Source organism: Oncorhynchus keta, chromosome 1 (genome assembly GCF_023373465.1).
Source record: "Oncorhynchus keta strain PuntledgeMale-10-30-2019 chromosome 1, Oket_V2, whole genome shotgun sequence".
Lineage (NCBI taxonomy): Eukaryota > Metazoa > Chordata > Actinopteri > Salmoniformes > Salmonidae > Oncorhynchus > Oncorhynchus keta.
The window spans coordinates 80,076,564-80,095,137 of NC_068421.1; the positions used below are offsets into that span (position 1 = coordinate 80,076,564).

General features: G+C 47.0%; 1 protein-coding gene across 4 annotated transcripts in view; it reads right to left on the reverse strand.

The window, feature by feature from the left end:
* The window catches only part of adcyap1r1b (adenylate cyclase activating polypeptide 1b (pituitary) receptor type I), an 82,895-nt gene that overhangs the window by 54,469 nt on the left and 9,852 nt on the right, over positions 1 to 18,574 (reverse strand). The window lies entirely within an intron of this gene.

Consider the following 18,574-nt stretch of genomic DNA (forward strand, 5'->3'; position numbering starts at 1 on the left):
GCCACTATACTACTGTATTGCATTACACAAACGTTTACATGGTGACTGCTCAAGCACAATCACCATTGATTCAGTTCCAAAGAATGAGAACATCGAAACCATAAAGACACTGATGGTATCTCACTCTAAGTTCCGGCGCCGACAGAGATGGCCGCCTCGCTTCGCGTTCCTAGGAAACTATGCAGTTTAATGTTTTTTTACGTGTTATTTCTTACATTAGTACCCCAGGTCATCTTAGGTTTCATTACATACAGTCGAGAAGAACTACTGAATATAAGATCAGCGTCAACTCACCATCAGTACGACCAAGAATATGTTTTCCGCGACGCGGATCCTGTGTTCTGCCTTACAAACAGGACAACGGAATGGATCCCATGCGGCGACCCAAAAAAACGACTCCGTAAAAGAGGGAAACGAGGCGGTCTTCTGGTCAGACTCCGGAGACGGGCACATCGTGCACCACTCCCTAGCATTCTTCTCGCCAATGTCCAGTCTCTTGACAACAAGGTTGATGAAATCCGAGCAAGGGTAGCATTCCAGAGGGACATCAGAGACTGTAACGTTCTTTGCTTCACGGAAACATGGCTCACTGGAGAGACGCTATCGGAGGCGGTGCAGCCAGCGGGTTTCTCCTCGCATCGCGCCGACAGAAACAAACATCTTTCTGGTAAGAAGAGGGGCGGAGGCGTATGCCTTATGGCTAACGAGACATGGTGTGATGGAAGAAACATACAGGAACTCAAATCCTTCTGTTCACCTGATTTAGAATTCCTCACAATCAAATGTCGACCACATTATCTACCAAGAGAATTCTCTTCGATTATAATCACAGCCGTATATATCCCCCCCCCCCAAGCAGACACATTGATGGCTCTGAACGAACTTTATTTGACTCTTTGCAAACTGGAATCCATTTATCCAGAGGCTGCATTCATTGTAGCTGGGGATTTTAACAAGGCTAATCTGAAAACAAGACTCCCTAAATTTTATCAGCATATCGATTGCTCAACCAGGGCTGGAAAAACCTTGGATCATTGTTACTCCTTCCGATCATTGTTACTACTTCCGCGACGCATATAAGGCCCTGCCCCGCCCTCCTTTCGGAAAAACAGACCACGACTCCATTTTGTTGATCCCTGCCTACAGACAGAAACTAAAAAAAGAAGCTCCCACGCTGAGGTCTGTCCAACGCTGGTCCGACCAAGCTGACTCCACACTCCAAGACTGCTTCCATCACGTGGACTGGGATATGTTTCGTATTGCGTCAGATAACACATTGACGAATACGCTGATTTGGTGTGCGAGTTCATTAGAACGTGCGTTGAAGATGTCGTTCCCATAGCAACGATTAAAACATTCCCTGACCAGAAACCGTGGATTGATGGCAGCATTCGCGTGAAACTGAAAGTGCGAACCACTGCTTTTAATCAGGGCTCATCTCATATGTATATACTGTACTCGATACCATCTACTGTATCTTGCCTATGCTGCTCTGTTCCATCACTCATTCATATATCTTTATGTACATATTCTTTATCCCCTTACACTGTGTATAAGACAGTAGTTTTGGAATTGTTAGTTAGATTACTTGTTGGTTATTACTGCATTGTCAGAACTAGAAGCACAAGCATTTCGCTGCACTCGCATTAACATCTGCTAAACATGTGTATGTGACAAATACAATTTGATTTGATTTGACTCAATAACAAAAGGTGTGTGTGTGCGTGCGTGCGTGTGTGTGTGTGTGTGTGTCTGTGTGTCTGTGTGTGTCTGTGTGCGCGCGTGCTACGGACATAAGACACATAGAGGCACACACACTTCTTTACACACAGACTCACACCCTCTCCTTTCTTCTCTCTAGAGTACCTCTAGAACCACAGGCCTTGTTATGTAACAGTCTCTGATTGGCTAAAGGAAGAGAGGCAGGAACAGCAGACATAATGGGTATTGAAGAGAGGAGGAGGATCAATAGCTTTCTACTTTCTCAAACACAGCACAGCTTTTCCTCTCAGCCTTTCTTATACAGTCCAGCCTTCCTTCTCCCCTCAAACCTTCTCCCCTCAAACCTTCTCCCTTCAAACCTTCTCCCCTCAAACCTTCTCCCCTCAAATAGCTTCCTTTTTTCACACATATCACTTCTTATACCCTCATAAAGACCGAGAGTGGGCAGGGTGAAGATTTATCTCAGAGGTAGAGTGAAAATACTCATAGAGGGGGAGATAGGGAGAGAGAGATATGATTGGCTTCACATATCCACAGAGACAGATGCTTCTCTCTTCTCTTATAAAGAGAGTGAAGACACTTTCAAGGAGCGGAACTCTAACCTGGAAGCTTAAAAGAAATCCCGCTATGCCCTCTGACGAACCATCAAACAGGCAAAGCGCCAATACAGGACTAAGATTGAATCGTACTACACCGGCTCCTACGCTCGACGGATGTGGCAGAGCTTGAAAACTATTACAGACTACAAAGGGAAACACAGCCGAGAGCTGCCCAGTGACACGAGCCTACCAGACGAGCTAAATTACTTCTATGCTCGCTTCGAGGCAAGACCTTTAAACAGGTCAACATTCACAAGGCCGCAGGGCCAGACGGATTACCAGGACGTGTACTCTGAGAATGCTCTGACCAACTGGCAAGTGTCTTCACTGACATTTTCAACCTGTCCATGACTGAGTCTGTAATACCAACATGTTTCAAGCAGTCCACCATAGTCCCTTTGTCCAAGAACACTAAGGTAACCTGCCTACATTACTACTGACCCCTAGCACTCATGTCTGTAGCCATGAAGTGCTTTGAAAGGCTGGTCATGGATCACATCAACATCATTATCCCCGAAACCCTAGACCCACTCCAATTTCCATACCGCCCCAACAGATCCACAGATGATGCAATCTCTATTGCACTCAACCCCTTCCTTTTCCAACCTGGACAAAAGGAACACCTATGTGAGAATGTTATTCATTGACTACAGCTTTGCGTTCAACACCATAGTGCCTGTCAAAACTCATCACTAAGCTAGGGACCCTGGGACTAAACACCTCCCTCTGCAACTGGATCCTGCACTTCCTGACGGGCCGCCCCCAAGTGGTAAGGGTAGGTAACAACACATCCTCCACGCTGATCCTCAACATGGGGCCCCCTCAGGGGTGCGTGCTCAGGCCCATCCTGTACTCCCTGTTCACTCATGACTGCATGGCCAGGTATGACTCCAACACCATCATCAAGTTTGCCGATAACACAACATGTAGGCCTGATCACCAACAATGATGAGAGCCTATAGGGAGGAGGTCAGAGACCTGGCCATATGGTGCCAGGACAACAACCTCTCCCTCAACGTGATCAAGACAAAGGAGATGATTGTGGACCACAGGAAAAGTCTGCAGTGGAACAGGTTGAGAGCTTCAAGTTCCATGGTGTGTCCACATCACCAACAAACTAGCATGGTCCAAACACACTAAGACAGTCGTGAACAGGGCACAACAATGCCTATTCCCCCTCAGGAGACTGAAAAGATTTGGCATAGGTCCTCAGATCCTATGGTATGGCAACACTACAGAGTGTAGTCCGTACGGCCCAGTACATCACTGGGACAAAGCTTCCTGCCATCCAGGACCTCTATACCAGGCGATATCAGAGGAAGGCCCTAAAAATTGTCAAAGACTCCACAGCATGCGGTACCGGAGATCCAAGTCTAGGTCCAAGAGGCTTCTAAATAGCTTCTACCCCCAAGTCTAAAACAGCTTATCAAAGGGCTACCCAGACCCCTCTTTTACGCTGCTGCTACTCTCTGTTTATTATCTATGCATAGTGACTTTTACTCTACCTACATGTACATATTACCTCCATTACCTCGACTAACGGGCGCCCTCGCACATTGACTCTGTACCGGTACCCCCTGTATATATTATTTATTACTTTTACTTTCAAATTATTATTTTTTTTTTCTTAAAACTACTTAAAGCATTGTTAGTTAAGGGCTCGTAAGCGTTTCACCTGTTGTATTCGGCGCATGTGACAAATAACATTTGATTTGATTTGAAGCTCTGAAAAGAAAACACACACACAAAGAAACGGACACATACACACACACACATACACACTATGTTGGCGGGGGGATGAAAACAGGCAAAGAGCTGCGTTCCCATGCAAGATGCTTTTGTGTGTGTATACACTGTGCTCTCTTTGATGTGACCCTGGACTCCACGTCAGTTGGGAGAATGATGGGGAATATATTTAACTTCAGAGGATATCTGTCCTTCATATATTCTCTCCTCCAGGAATGGTATTAGTGTGTGTTAATACAGGATAATGCCCAGACCAATCCTTGAGTTAGTCACTGAAGTCTGCCGCTCTATATTTAGACATAGGATTTATGAACGAAATTAACATACACAGACATATCTCACTCTTCATTATTAATGGGGAGAGACAGAGAGAGAGAGCGGGCGAGAGAAAGAGAAAGGGATAAAGAACAAGGAGAGAGATATATAGAGAGAGAGGATAGAGAACAAGAAGGAGTGAGCGAGAGAGCAGAGAGAGAGAAAAAGACAGAGAGAGAGAGAGAGGGGGAGGGATAGAGAACAAGGAGAGAGAGAGGGAGAGAGAGAATAGCGTGGAGAGAAATAAGTAAAGAAATAGAGAGAATCAGACAGACAGAGTAAGAAGGAGACTGAGAAAGAAACAGAGGGAGGGGAAAGAAAGAGAGAATGTTCAGACAGAAGACTCTTCATCAAAATCAAAGCTGCCCTGGTTTCTTGCTCCCATTCTGTCTTTCTTTCCCATAAGTCACCGGGGAACTGTATGCATATAGTACAGGCTAAAGCAGCATTTCCCAACTCAAAGGGTGCACATTTGGTTTTTAATTAAGTTAATGGTATTTAGTTGTTGCTATTAGGGCTGGGCGGTATTTTGCTATATACCAGTATTTATCCACGGACCGGTTTGGGTTTTTACTTTCCCATCTATAACGATATTTGAATGTTTGGTTTGTTAAATGTGATACGCCGTGTGTAACGTCCATGTTTTATAGTTAACTCTGCTACTTGAGTCATCCCTCTCTGCTCTCTCTCTCCACACCGCTTTCCACACAGACCTAGTCCCACCCCCTGTCACTCAAGGAGCGTATTTGTTGTTGCTTGACCACGAGAGACTTTTGTTCAGTCTGCATGGTCAATGTTGATGACTACGATGTTGTTTCCACTTTGATCTAAATATAAATTCACAAGTGTTCTATAATTACAATATTAGTTTGTGTTTATTACATCTGCAAACAGCTAGTTTGTGCTTTCTTTGCAAGTTAAGCTAAATCGTGTTAGCCACTAATGCTAGTTAAGTGGCTTGCTAACTAGCTAATAAAAGTAGTGAGTCCGAGCAAACGTAGCTAGCTAATCAGCATGTTGTTTGTGCAACAGTATCTTCTAAATCAAAGAGGAATAGGCGAGGCATGAATATGTTGGCTATATGAATAAAGATTGAATGTAGCCAAAGATTATAGGGTCCCTAGGAAACACTGAACATCACTTTGGTTCCTAACCTGTCACAATAACTCATCCATGGAATTTTAATTTGTTGTCATGTCAACACTGTATTCAAAGTGCCCACTATTATTTATATTCTAACTATAGAATTATAATCAACCTTCTATTTCCATGATTCCAAAAGTTCACCCAAGTGTTTTGATCTAAATCACAAATGCAACATTTGGTTAAAAATAAGGCCTAGATTTTTTGCCCATATCGTGGCAGTGTGGAAATGATCTCAAATGAGTGCAGGAAACGCAGAAATGCAGGAAATTGTTTTAGGTTGAAGTTGAATTCAACAGTATCAAACAATCCAAATGGGGAAAGAACCATTGAAATAATTTAGAATATATCTGTTGCCACCCTAGGGTAAAGCACTACTCATAAAGCAAATTTAGAACTTTTATTCATCAAAAATATAAAATATAGAGGTCGACCGATTAATTAGGGCCGATTTCAAGTTTTCATAACAATCGCTAATCAGCCTTTTTTGGACGCCGATTATGGCCGATTATATTGCAATCCACGAGGAGACTGCATGGCAGTCTGACCACCTGTTACGCGAGTGCAGCATCAAAATGGCAAGTTGCTAGCTAGCATTAAACTTATCTTACAAAAAACAATCAATCTTCACATAATCACTAATTAACTACACATGATTGATGATATTACTAGGTTAACGGTTAATTTATCATCGAATCACAGCCTACTTCAATTTCGTCAAACGGGTGATGATTTAACAAAAGCACATTTGCGAAAAAAGAACAAGTGTTGCACTAATGTACCTAACCATAAACATCAATGCCTTCCTTAAAATAAATACACAGAAGTATGTTTTTAAATCTGCATATTTAGTTAAAAGAAATGCATTTTAGCAGACAATATTAACTAGGGAAATTGTGTCACTTCTCTTGTGTTCAGTGCAAGCAGAGTCAGGGTATATGCAGCAGTTTGGGCCGCCTGGCTCGTTGCGAACTGTGTGAAGACCATTTCTTCCTAACAAAGACCGTAATTAATTGTCCAGAATTTTACATAATTATGACATAATATTGAAGGTTGTGCAATGTAACAGCAATATTTAGACTTAGGGTTGCCACCCGTTCGATGAAATACGGAAGGTTCCGTATTTCACTGAAAGAATAAATGTTTTGTTTTTGAAATGATAGTTTCCGGATTTGACCATATTAATGACCAAAGGCTCGTATTTCTGTGTGTTTATTATAATTTAGTCTAGGATTTGATATTTGATAGAGCAGTCTGACTAAGCGGTGGTAGGCAGCAGCCTGCTCGTAAGCATTCATTCAAACAGCACTTTACTGCGTTTGCCAGCAGCTCTTAGCAATGCTTGAAGCAAAGCGCGGTTTATGACTTCAAGCCTATGAACTCCCGAGATTAGGCTGGCAATACTATAGTGCCTATAAGAACATCCAATAGTCAAAGGTATATGAAATACAAATGGTATAGAGAGAAATAGTCGACGCATCATAATTCCTATAATAACTACAACCTAAAACTTCTTAACTGGGAAAATTGAAGTCTCATGTTAAAAGGAACCACCAGCTTTCATATGTTCTCATGTTTTGAGCAAGGAACTTAAACGCTAACTTTTTACATGGCACACTTTTACTTTCTTCTCCAACACTGTGTTTTTGCATTATTTAAACCAAACATGTTTCATAATTTATTTGGGTATAAATAGATTTTATTTATGTATTATATTAAGTCAAAAGTGTTCATTGTTCATTCAGTATTGTTGTAATTGTCATTATTACAAATATATATTAAAAAACCGGCAGATTAATTGGTATCGGCTTTTTTTGGTCCTCCAATAATCTGTATCGGCGTTGAAAAATCATAATCGGTCGACCTCTAATAAAATACCATCAGAATGTAGAAAAATAGCATGATATGATTTTTATGTCGACAAGCCCTAGTTTCTATCAAAGAACAGAATATGTAAGTAACAGTCCTGATATGTCCGTCCTCCCTTGAGAGAGGTGAGTGCAGCATTCTAGCATCTGTATCTGTATGGTGCTGTTGATATACACTGCTCAAAAAAATAAAGGGAACACTAAAATAACACATCCTAGATATGAATGAATGAAATATTCTTATTAAATACATTTTTCTTTACATAGTTGAATGTGCTGACAACAAAATCAAACAAAAATTATCAATGGAAATCAAATTTATCAACCCATGGAGGTCTTGATTTGGAGTGGAAAACCACACTACAGGCTGATCCAACTTTGATGTAATTTCCTTAAAACAAGTCAAAATGAGGTTCAGTAGTGTGTGTGGCCTCCACGTGCCTGTATGACCTCCCTTCAATGCCGGGGCATGCTCCTGATGAGGTGGCGGATGGTCTCCTGAGGGATCACACTCCTGGACAGTCTGTGGTGCAACGTGGCGTTGGTGGATGGAGCGAGACATGATGTCCCAGATGTGCTAAATTGGATTCAGGTCTGGGGAACGGGCGGGCCAGTCCATAGCATCAATGCCTTCCTCTTGCAGGAACTGCTGACACACTCCAGCCACATGAGGTCTAGCATTGTCTTGCATTAGGAGGAACCCAGGGCCAACCGCACCAGCATATGGTCTCACAAGGGGTCTGAGGATCTCATCTCGGTACCTAATGGCAGTCAGGCTACCTCTGGTGAGCACATGAAGGGCTGTGCGGCCTCCCAAAGAAATGCCAGCCCACAACACCATGACTGACCCAACGCCAAACCGGTCATGCTGGAGGATGTTGCAGGCAGCAGAACGTTCTCCAAGGCATATCCAGACTCTGTCACGTCTGTCACGTGTGCAGTGTGAACCTGCTTTCACCTGTGAAGAGCACAGGGCGCCAGTGGCGAATTTGCCAATCTTGGTGTTCTCTGGCAAATGCCAAACGTCCTGCACGGTGTTGCACAACCCCCACCTGTGGACGTCGGGCCCTCATTACCACCCTCATGGAGTCTGTTTCTGACCGTTTGAGCAGACACATGCACAGTTGTGGCCTGCTGGAGGTCATTTTGCAGAGCTCTGGCAGTGCTCCTCCTGCTCCTCCTTGCACAAAGGTGGAGGTAGCGGTCCTGCTGCTGGGTTGTTGCCCTCCTACGGCCTCCTCCACGTCTCCTGATGTACTGGCCTGTCTCCTGGTAGCGCCTCCATGCTCTGGACACTACGCTGACAGACACAGCAAACCTTCTTTCCACAGCTCGCATTGATGTATCATCCTGGATGAGCTGCACTACCTGAGCCACTTGTGTGGGTTGTAGACTCCGTCTCATGCTACCACTAGAGTGAAAGCACCGCCAGCATTCAAAAGTGACCAAAACATCAGCCAGGAGAACCACTCCTTTATTGGGGGTGTCTTGCTAATTGCCTATAATTTCCACCTGTTGTCTATTCCATTTGCACAACAGCATGTGAAATTTATTGGCAATCAGTGTTGCTTCCTAAGTGGACAGTTTGATTTCACAGAAGTGTGATTGACTTGGAGTTACATTGTGTTGTTTAAGTGTTCCCTTTATTTTTTTGAGCAGTGTATTATACCTCTCTCAGTTTATACTAGCAGCTTTGTCACTTCTGACCTCTCTTTCCTCCCAGTGGTTCACACTCTACTCCCAGGACACTGACTGCTAGTAATACTGATAGTGATCCTCTACTATACACAGCATCCTGGATCAGTACAGGGAGGTGGATCACACAGACCTAGAGCACTGACTAAGCAGATGTTTCAGTGTTTCAGGTCAGGTAACTCAGAGGTCACAGTGCAACAGTGTGTTTACGGGGCTGTTGCCGTGCATACCGTGAGATCATGTTATCGTCTCGCCATGGCGCCTGCTGGCTACACAGTTACACGTCACGTTAGAGCACTTTCACGGCTGAGGACATCAATGTCGACACTCACAACTCAGCCCTGCTCCTTTAGTTGTGTCATACGTACTCCACCATAGATTACTCCTGCCTTACATCCCTCTTCCCCTCCTCCTCACTCCCTCCCTCCATCCCCCTATCTCTGCCCTTACACCTTTTAAGTTTATCCCCCTCTCTTTTCACAGACACCTCCTCCTCCCTCCATACCCCTCTCTCTTCACACACACCTCCTCCTACCTCCACCCTCCTCTCTCTTCCCCTACCTCCCTCATCCCCTCTTTCCCCTTCTCTTCCCCTACCTCCCTCCATCCCCCCTTTCCCCCTCTCTTACCCTACCTCCCTCTGTCCCCCTTTCCCTCTCTCTACCCCTACCTCTCTCCATCCCCCATTCCCTCTCTCTTCCGCTACCTCCCTCCATCCCCCCGTTCCCCCTCACTTCCCCTACCTCCCTCCATCCCCCTTTCCATCTCTCTTCCCCTACCTCACTCTGTCCCCCCTTTCCCCCTCTCTTCCCCTACCTCCCTCCATCCCCCTTTCCATCTCTCTTCCCCTACCTCACTCTGTCCCCCCTTTCCCCCTCTCTTCCTCTACCTCACTCTGTCCCCCCTTTCCCCCTCTCTTCCCCTACCTCCCTCTGTCCCCCTTTCCCCCTCTCTTCCCCTACCTCCCTCTGTCCCCCCTTTCCCCCTCTCTTCCCCTACCTCCCTCTGTCCCCCCTTTCCCCCTCTCTTCCCCTACCTCCCTCTGTCCCCCTTTCCCCCTCTCTTCCCCTACCTCCCTCTGTCCCCCCTTTCCCCCTCTCTTCCCCTACCTCCCTCTGTCCCCCTTTCCCCCTCTCTTCCCCTTCCTCCCTCTGTCCCCCTTTCCCCCTCTCTTCCCCTATCTCTCTCCATCCCCCCTTTCCCTCTCTCTTCCCATACCTCCCTCCATTCCCCCTTTCCCTCTCTCTTCCCCTACTTCTCTCCATCCCCCCTTTCCCTCACTCTTCCCATACCTCCCTCCATCCCCCTTTCCCTCCCTCTTCCTCTGCAGCTACTACCCCTCAGTACATACCTCTCACTTCCTCTGCACCTCTTCCTCCCTCCATCCCTCTATCTTCCCCTCTCCCTCTTCCCTGCACTCACTGACTGTCACACTACATTAACCAATGAGTTTCAGATGAGTGAGTAGTGTCTCTGACCCTGGCGTGGTCTGGCTGCTCTCTGTCTGTCTCTACAGTATGTGGTGAAATGAAAACATGACTGAGAGGTAGGAGAGTTCTGGGCCTGTATCCATGAAGCCTCTCAGAGTATGAGTGCTGATCTAGGATCAGGTCTGCCTTGTCCATGCAATTGTATTGATTGTGATCTAAAAGTCAAAACTGATCCTAGATCAACACTCCTACTCTGTGATGATTTATGAATCCCGTCCCAGTACTGACTAGCTGCTATATGGTAAACTACGAGGGGAGGGATGTGCATTGTGCACTGCGTAATACAGCACCATACTGTAGGACTAAGTGCAAATTAAAACATCACTTCCTTGTATTGTGGTTGCGGCACCACATCAACATGAAGAACAAGGAGTCCCTTTATTTAACTAAGTAGCATAAAGATTCTCAGTCTGTTTGACTTTGTCTTTAGTGTAGTGCTGCTGAGCTGTAACTGGGTCCCATGCCTAATGTCCTTTCCTCCTCCTCTGGGCTCTGGGTTCTGCTACACTGGCCTGGCAGCACTGTTAAATGGGCTGATTAAATCTTTAACTATTATTACTCATTCACTCCTCCTTTTGAGTGAGACTGCAGCCATATTGTCTGTATACACAGTTTGGCAAATACTGCCAATACTGTGATTGACCATTATCAAGGAGCAGAAAACCACCCATCCCCCCAAACACACACACACGCACACACACAATTTACATGAATACCGTTTAAACACACACACATTTCAGGCAGATCACTCAAGAGTGACTTCGAAATTATGTTTTGGAGAAACAGAACAATAATGAGCAGGAGTTAACCAAGGGTGTCAAAAACACTTCGAAATTTGAAGTTTGGAGCAACATGGGTAAACGGCCTAATTCTGAAGTGAAAATGTGAGAGCTAGTTGCACATTCAGTACGCCTACGCATGCACATAATATTCAGTGGTTTGCTGCATATACTTTGTTTTGCAAATCAGCTGGTAGTTATTAAGATGAATCAATTTGATGGTACAGAGGCTTTGTAGAACCAACCATCTGAACAGCGACCACAGAGGACAGACTCCAGCCACACACGCACACACACACACACACACACACACACACACACACACACACACACACACACACACACACACACACACACACACACACACACACACACACACACACACACACACACACACACACACACACACACACACACACACACACACAGTATATTTACCAGGAGCAGGAGAAAAAGCTATATAGTATAAAGCTGCTAGTGTATATTGACCAGTCTTCTACAGTATAACAGATGCTAATAGCAGGAGGGAGAAGACAGAAGAGAAAGCTGGGAGAAGAGGAGAGAAGGGAGGAAAGAAGAGAAGGGGGGAAAGAAGAGAAGGGAGGGAGGAGAGAAAATAGGAGAGAAGGGAAGGGAGGGAGGAGAGAAAACAGGAGAGAAGGGAAGGGAGGGAGGAGAGAAAATAGGAGGGAAGGGAAGGGAGGAGAGAAGGGAGGAAAGAAGAGAAGGGAGGAAAGAAGAGAAGGGAGGGAGGAGAGAAAATAGGAGAGAATGGAAGGGAGGAAAGAAGAGAAGGGGGGGGGAGGAAAGAAGAGAAGGGAGGAAAGAAGAGAAGGGAGGGAGGAGAGAAGGGAAGGGAGGAGAGAATATAGGAGAGAAGGGAAGGGAGGAGAGAAGGGAGGAAAGAAGAGAAGGGAGGGAGGAGAGAAGGGAGGAAAGAAGAGAAGGGAGGAAAGAAGAGAAGGGATGGAGGAGAGAAGGGAGGAAAGAAGAGAAGGGAGGAAAGAAGAGAAGGGAGGGAGGAGAGAAAATAGGAGAGAAGGGAAGGGAGGAGAGAAAATAGGAGAGAAGGGAAGGGGGAGGAGAGAACAGGAGAGAAGGGAAGGGAGGAGAGAAGGGAGGAAAGAAGAGAAGGGAGGGAGGAGAGAAGGGAGGAAAGAAGAGAAGGGAGGGAGGAGAGAAGGGAGGAAAGAAGAGATGGGAGGGAGGAGAGAAAATAGGTGAGAAGGGAAGGGAGGGAGGAGAGAAAACAGGAGAGAAGGGAAGGGGGAGGTAAGAAAATAGGAGAGAAGGGAGGAAAGAAGAGAAGGGAGGAAAGAAGAGAAGGGAGGGAGGAGAGAAAATAGGAGAGAAGTGAAGGGAGGAGAGAAAATAGGAGAGAGGGGAAGGGAGGGAGGAGAGAAAACAGGAGAGAAGGGAAGGGGGGAGGAGAGAAAATAGGAGAGAAGGGAAGGGAGGAGAGAAGGGAGGAAAGAAGAGAAGGGAGGGAGGAGAGAAGGGAGGAAAGAAGAGAAGGGAGGAAAGAAGAGAAGGGAGGGAGGAGAGAAAATAGGAGAGAAGGGAAGGGAGGAGAGAAAATAGGAGAGAAGGCAAGGGGGAGGAGAGAAAATAGGAGAGAAGGGAAGGGAGGAGAGAAGGGAGGAAAGAAGAGAAGGGAGGAAAGAAGAGAAGGGAGGGAGGAGAGAAAATAGGAGAGAAGGGAAGGGAAGAGAGAAAATAGGAGAGAAGGGAAGGGAGGGAGGAGAGAAAACAGGAGAGAAGGGAAGGGGGGAGGAGAGAGAATAGGAGAGAAGGGAAGGGAGGACAGAAGGGAGGAAAGAAGAGAAGGGAGGAAAGAAGAGAAGGGGGGGAGGAGAGAAAACAGGAGAGAAGGGAAGGGGGGAGGAGAGAAAATAGGAGAGAAGGGAAGGGAGGAGAGAAGGGAGGAAAGAAGAGAAGGGAGGGAGGAGAGAAGGGAGGAAAGAAGAGAAGGGAGGAAAGAAGAGAAGGGAGGGAGGAGAGAAAATAGGAGAGAAGGGAAGTGAGGAGAGAAAATAGGAGAGAAGGGAAGGGGGGAGGAGAGAAAACAGGAGAGAAGGGAAGGGGGGAGGAGAGAAAATAGGAGAGAAGGGAGGAGAGAAGGGAGGAAAGAAGAGAAGGGAGGAAATAAGAGAAGGGAGGGAGGAGAGAAAATAGGAGAGAAGGGAAGGGAGGAGAGAAAATAGGAGAGATGGGAAGGGAGGGAGGAGAGAAAACAGGAGAGAAGGGAAGGGGGGAGGAGAGAGAATCGGAGAGAAGGGAAGGAAGGAGAGAAGGGAGGAAAGAAGAGAAGGGAGGAAAGAAGAGAAGGGAGGGAGGAGAGAAAATAGGAGAGAAGGGAAGGGAGGAGAGAAAATAGGAGAGAAGGGAAGGGAGGGAGGAGAGAAAACAGGAGAGAAGGGAAGGGGGGAGGAGAGAGAATCGGAGAGAAGGGAAGGGAGGAGAGAAGGGAGGAAAGAAGAGAAGGGAGGAAAGAAGAGAAGGGAGGGAGGAGAGAAAATAGGAGAGAAGGGAAGGGAGGAGAGAAAATAGGAGAGAAGGGAAGGGAGGGAGGAGAGAAAACAGGAGAGAAGGGAAGGGGGGAGGAGAGAAAATAGGAGAGAAGGGAAGGGAGGAGAGAAGGGAGGAAAGAAGAGAAGGGAGGAAAGAAGAGAAGGGGGGGAGGGAGGGAGGAGAGGAAATAGAAGAGAAGGGAAGGGAGGAGAGAAAATAGGAGAGAAGGGAAGGGAGGAGAGAAGGGAGGAAAGAAGAGAAGGGAGGGGGGAGAGAAGGGAGGAAAGAAGAGAAGGGTGGGAGGAGAGAAAATAGGAGAGAATGGAAGGGAGGAGAGAAAATAGGAGAGAAGGGAAGGGAGGGAGGAGAGAAAACAGGAGAGAAGGGAAGGGGGGAGGAGAGAAAATAGGAGAGAAAGGAAGGGAGGAGAGAAGGGAGGAAAGAAGAGAAGGGAGGAAAGAAGAGAAGGGAAGGAGGAGAGAAAATAGGAGAGAAGGGAAGGGAGGAAAGAAGAGAAGGGAGGGAGGAGAGAATATAGGAGAGAAGGGAAGGGAGGAGAGATTATAGGAGAGAAGGGAAGGGAGGGAGGAGAGAAAACAGGAGAGAAGGGAAGGGGGGAGGAGAGAATATAGGAGAGAATGGAAGGGAGGAGAGAAGAGAAGGGAGGAAAGAAGAGAAGGGAGGGAGGAGAGAATATAGGAGAGAAGGGAAGGGAGGGAGGAGAGAAAACAGGAGAGAAGGGAAGGGAGGAGAGAAGGGAGGAAAGAAGAGAAGGGAGGAAAGAAGAGAAGGGAGGGAGGAGAGAAAATAGGAGAGAAGGGAAGGGAGGAGAGAAAATAGGAGAAAAGGGAAGGGAGGGAGGAGAGAAAACAGGAGAGAAGGGAAGGGGGAGGAGAGAAAATGGGAGAGAAGGGAAGGGAGGAGAGAAGGGAGGAAAGAAGAGAAGGGAGGGAGGAGAGAAGGGAGGAAAGAAAAGAAGGGAGGAAAGAAGAGAAGGGAGGGAGGAGAGAAAATAGGAGAGAAGGGAAGGGAGGAGAGAAAATAGGAGAGAAGGGAAGGGAGGGAGGAGAGAAAACAGGAGAGAAGGGAAGGAGGGATAGAAAATAGAGAGAAAAAAGAGGGAGAGAAGGGGAAGGAGAGAAAAATAGGAGAGAAGAGGGAGAGAGAAAATAGGAGAGAAGGGAGGGAGGAGAGAAAACAGGAGAGAAGGGAAGGGGGAGGAGAGAAAATAGGAGAGAAGGAAGGAGGAGAGAAGGGAGGAAAAAAAGAAAGGGAGGGAGGAGAGAAGGGAGGAAGAGAAGGGAGGAAAAAAAGAGAAGGGAAGGAGAGAAGGAGAAGAAAATAGAGAGGGAAGGGGGGAGGAGGGAGAGAAGGAAGGGGGAGGAGAGAAATAGGAGAAATGAAGGGAGGAGGGAGGAGAAGGGAGGAGAGAAGGGAGGAGGAGAGAATATAGGAGAGAAGGAGAGGGAAGGGAGGGAGGAGAGAAAACAGGAGAGAAGGGAAGGAGGAGAGAGGAGGAAAGAAGGAGGGAGGAAGAAGAGAAGGGAGGGAGGAGAGAAAACAGGAGAGAAGGGAAGGGGGAGGAGAGAAAATAGAGAAAGGGAAGGAGGAGGGGAGGAGAGAAAGGAAGAAAGAAGGAAGGAGGAGAGAAAAGGAGAAAATAGAAGAGAAGGAGAAAAAGAGAGGAGGAAAGGAGAGAGGGAAGGGAGGAGAGAAAATAGGAGAGAAGGGAAGGGAGGGAGGAGAGAAAACAGGAGAGAAGGGAAGGGGGAGAAAATAGGAGAGAAGGGAAGGGAAATAGGAGAAAGAAGAGAAGGGAGGGAGGAAGGGAAAAAGAAGAAGGAGGAAAGAAGAGAAGGGAGGAGGAGAGAAAATAGGAGAGAAGGAGGAGAAGGGAAGGGGGAGGAGAGAAAATAGGAGAGAAGGAAGGGGAGGAGAGAAAAAGAGAGAGGGAGAAAGAAGAAGAGGAGGAAAGAAGAAGGAGGGAGGAGAGAAAATAGGAGAGAAGGGAAGGGAGGAGAGAAAATAGGAGAGAAGGGAAGGGAGGGAGGAGAGAAAACAGGAGAGAAGGGAAGGGGGAGGAGAGAAATAGAGAGAAGGGAAGGGAGGAGAGAAGGGAGGAAAGAAGAGAAGGGGAGAAGAGAAGGAGGGAGGAGAGAAAACAGAGAGAAGGGAAGGGGAGGAGAGAAAATAGGAGAGAAGGGAAGGGAGGAGAGAAGGAGGAAAGAAGAGAAGGGAGGAGGGGGAGGAAAGAAGAAAGGGAGGAAAGAAGAGAAGGGAGGAGAGAAAATAGGAGAGAAGGGAAGGAGGAGAGAAAATAGGAGAGAAGGGAAGGGAGGATGAGAGAAAAGGGAGGAGAGAAGGGAGGAAAGAAGAGAAGGGAGGGAGAGAGAAGGGAGGAAAGAAGAGAAGGAGGAAAGAAGAAAGGAGAGGAGAGAAGGAGGAAAGAAGAGAAGGGAGGGAAAATAGGAGAGAAAATAGGAGAGAAGGAAGGGAGGAGAGAAAATAGGAGAGAAGGGAAGGGAGGAGGAGAAAAACAGGAGAGAAGGGAAGGGGAGGAGGAAAATAGGAGAGAAGGGAGGAAAGAAGAGAAGGAGGAAAGAAGAGATAGGAGAGAAAAAGGGAAGGGGGAGGAGAGAAAATAGGAGAGAAGGGAAGGAGGAGAGAAAACAGGAGAGAAGGAAGGGGGAGGAAGAAAATAGAGAAGGGAAGGGAAGAAGGAGGAAAGAAGAAGGAGGAGGAGAGAAGGGAGGAAAGAAGAAAGGAGGAAGAAGGAAGGGAGGGAGGAGAGAAAATAGGAGAGAAGGGAAGGAGGAGAGAAAATAAGAGAAGGGAAGGAGAGAGGAGAGAAAATAGAGAGAAGGAAGGGGGGAGAGAAAATAGGAGAGAAGGGAAGGGAGGAGGAGGAAAGAAGAATAGGAGAAGAGAAGGGAGGGAGGAGGGAGAGAAGGGAAGGGAGGAGAAAATAGGAGAGAAAGGGAGGGAGAGAAAAACAGGAGGGAGGAGAGAAAATAGGGAGAGAAGGAAGGGAGGAGAGAAGGAGAGAAAGGGAGAGGGAGGAGAGAAAAGGAGAGAGAAGGGAGGAAAGAAGAGAAGGAGGAAAGAAGAGAAGGGAGGGAGGAGAGAAAATAGGAGAGAGAGGGAAGGAGGAGAGAAAATAGGGAAGGGAAGGGAGGAGAGAAAAGAAGGGAAGGAGGAAGGAGAGAGGGGGAGGAGAGAAAGGAAAGAGGAGAGAAGGAGGAAGGGAGGAAAGAGAAGGAGGAGAAAAGGAGGAGGAAAAAAGAGAAGGGAGGAGGGAGAGAAAATAGGAGAGAAGGGAAGAGGAGAGAAGGAAGGGGAGAGGGAGGAAGAGAAGAGAATAGGAGAGAAAATAGGAGAGAAAGGGAAGGAGGAGAAAATAGGAGAAGGGAAGGAGGAGAGAAAACAGGAGAGAAGGGAAGGGAGGGAGGAGAGAGAGAACAGGAGAGAAAGGAAGGGGAGAAGAGAAGAATAGGAGAGAGAGAAAAAGGAGAGAAGGGAGGAGGGGAAGAAAAACAGAGAGAAGGAAGGGGGAGGAGAGAAAAAAGGAGAGAAGGGAAGGAAGGGAGGAAAGAGAGAAGGGAGGGAGAGAATGGAAGGGAGGAGAGAGAAAAACAGGAAGAAGGGAAGGGAGGGAGAAGGGAGGAGAGAAATAGAAGAGAGAGAAGGGAAGGGAGGGAGGAGAGAAAAGGGAAGGAGGAGAGAAGGGAAGGGAGGGAGGGAGAAGGAATAGAGAAGGAGGAAAAGAAGAGAAGGAGGAGGAGAGAAGAGAAAGGAGGGAGGAGAGAAAATAGGAGAGAAGGGAAGGAGGAGGAGAGAAATAGGAGAGAAGGGAAGGGAGGGAGGAGAGAAAACAGGAGAGAAGGGAAGGGGGAGGAGAGAAAATAGGAGGAGAGAAGGGAAGGGAGGAGAGAAGGGAGGAAAGAAGAGAAGGAATGGAGGAGGAGAGAAGGAGGAAAGAAGAGAAGGGAAAGGAGAGGGAGAAGGGAGGGAGGAGAGAAAATAGGAGAGAAGGGAGGGAGGAGAGAAAATAGGAGAGAAGGGAAGGGAGGAGAGAGAAAACAGGAGAGAAGGGAAGGAGGGAGAGAGATTGAAAAGGGAGGAGAGAAGGGAAGGAGGGAGGAAAGAAGAGAAGGGAGGGAGGAGAGAAAACAGGAGAGAAGGGAAGGGGAGGAGAGAAAATAGGAGAGAAGGGAAGGAGGAGAAGGAAAAGGGAGGGAGGAGAGAAAAGAAGAGAAGGGGAAAGAAGGAAGGAGGCAGGAGAGAAAATAGGAGAGAAGGGAAGGGGGAGGAGAGAAGGGAGAAAAAAACAGGAGAGAAGGGAAGGGAGGAGAGAAGGAGGAAAGAAGAGAAGGGAGGAGGAAGAAGAGGAAAGAAGAGAAGGAGGAAAGAAGAGAAGGGAGGGAGGAGAGAAGGGAGGAAAGGGAAGGAGGAGAGAAAATAGGAGAGAGAGAAAAATAGGAGAAGGAGGAGAGAAAATAGAGAGAAGGGAAGGGAGGGAGGAGAGAAAACAGGAGAGAAGGGAAGGGGAGGAGAGAAGGAGGAAAGAAGAGAAGGAGAGAATGGGAGGAGGGAGAGAAGTGAAGGGAGGAGAGAAAAATAGAGAGAGGGGAAGGCAGGGAGGAAAAAAAGGAGAAGGGAGGGGAGGAGAGAAAAGGAGAGAAGGAAGGAGAGAGAAGGGAGGAAAG